Below are 2,156 nucleotides of genomic sequence, written 5' to 3' on the forward strand. Positions count from 1 at the left end.
TTTGTCATTTTTGTCATTTTTGTCATTTTTGTCATTTTTGTCATTTTTGTCATTTTTGTCATTTTTGTCATTTTTATCATTTTTGTCATTTTTGTCATTTTTGTCATTTTTGTCATTTTTGTCATTTTTGTCATTTTTGTCATTTTTGTCATTTTTGTCATTTTTGTCATTTTTGTCATTTTTGTCATTTTTGTCATTTTTGTCATTTTTGTCATTTTTGTCATTTTTGTCATTTTTGTCATTTTTGTCATTTTTGTCATTTTTGTCATTTTTGTCATTTTTGTCATTTTTGTCATTTTTGTCATTTTTGTCATTTTTGTCATTTTTGTCATTTTTGTCATTTTTGTCATTTTTGTCATTTTTGTCATTTTTGTCATTTTTGTCATTTTTGTCATTTTTGTCATTTTTGTCATTTTTGTCATTTTTGTCATTTTTGTCATTTTTGTCATTTTTGTCATTTTTGTCATTTTTGTCATTTTTGTCATTTTTGTCATTTTTGTCATTTTTGTCATTTTTGTCATTTTTGTCATTTTTGTCATTTTTGTCATTTTTGTCATTTTTGTCATTTTTGTCATTTTTGTCATTTTTGTCATTTTTGTCATTTTTGTCATTTTTGTCATTTTTGTCATTTTTGTCATTTTTGTCATTTTTGTCATTTTTGTCATTTTTGTCATTTTTGTCATTTTTGTCATTTTTGTCATTTTGTCATTTTGTCATTTTTGTCATTTTTGTCATTTTTGTCATTTTTGTCATTTTTGTCATTTTTGTCATTTTTGTCATTTTTGTCATTTTTGTCATTTTTGTCATTTTTGTCATTTTTGTCATTTTTGTCATTTTTGTCATTTTTGTCATTTTTGTCATTTTTGTCATTTTTGTCATTTTTGTAATTTTTGTAATTTTTGTCATTTTTGTCATTTTTGTCATTTTTGTCATTTTTGTCATTTTTGTCATTTTTGTCATTTTTGTCATTTTTGTCATTTTTGTCATTTTTGTCATTTTTGTCATTTTTGTCATTTTTGTCATTTTTGTCATTTTTGTCATTTTTGTCATTTTTGTCATTTTTGTCATTTTTGTCATTTTTGTCATTTTTGTCATTTTTGTCATTTTTGTCATTTTTGTCATTTTTGTCTTTTATGTCATTTTTGTCATTTTTGTCATTTTTGTCATTTTTGTCATTTTTGTCATTTTTGTCATTTTTGTCATTTTGTCATTTTTGTCATTTTTGTCATTTTTGTCATTTTTGTCATTTTTGTCATTTTTGTCATTTTTGTCATTTTTGTTATTTTTGTTATTTTTGTCATTTTAGTCATTTTTGTCATTTTTGTCATTTTTGTCATTTTTGTCATTTTTGTCATTTTTGTCATTTTTGTCATTTTTGTCATTTTTGTCATTTTTGTAATTTTTGTTATTTTTGTAATTTATGTAATTTATGTAAATTTTGTCATTTTTGTCATATTTGTCATTTTTGTCATTTTTGTCATTTTTGTCATTTTTGTCATTTTTGTCATTTTTGTCATTTTTGTCATTTTTGTCATTTTTGTCATTTTTGTCATTTTTGTCATTTTTGTCATTTTTGTCATTTTTGTCATTTTTGTCATTTTTGTCATTTTTGTCATTTTTGTCATTTTTGTCATATTTGACATTTTTGTCATTTTTGTCATTTTTGTAATTTTTGTCATTTTTGTCATTTTTGTCATTTTTGTCATTTTTGTCATTTTTGTCATTTTTGTCATTTTTGTCATTTTTGTCATTTTTGTCATTTTTGTCATTTTTGTCATTTTTGTCATTTTTGTCATTTTTGTCATTTTTGTCATTTTTGTCATTTTTGTCATTTTTGTCATTTTTGTCATTTTTGTCATTTTTGTCATTTTTGTCATTTTTGTCATTTTTGTCATTTTTGTCATTTTTGTCATTTTTGTCAATTTTGTCATTTTTGTCATTTTTGTCATTTTTGTCAATTTTGTCATTTTTGTTATTTTTGTCATTTTTGTCATTTTTGTCATTTTTGTCATTTTTGTCATTTTTGTCATTTTTGTCATTTTTGTCATTTTTGTCATTTTTGTCATTTTTGTCATTTTTGTCATTTTTGTCATTTTTGTCATTTTTGTCATTTTTGTCATTTTTGTCATTTTTGTCATTTTTGTCATTTTTGTCAT

The sequence above is a fragment of the Uranotaenia lowii genome, chromosome 2 (genome assembly GCF_029784155.1).
Source record: "Uranotaenia lowii strain MFRU-FL chromosome 2, ASM2978415v1, whole genome shotgun sequence".
In the NCBI taxonomy this organism is placed as follows: domain Eukaryota; kingdom Metazoa; phylum Arthropoda; class Insecta; order Diptera; family Culicidae; genus Uranotaenia; species Uranotaenia lowii.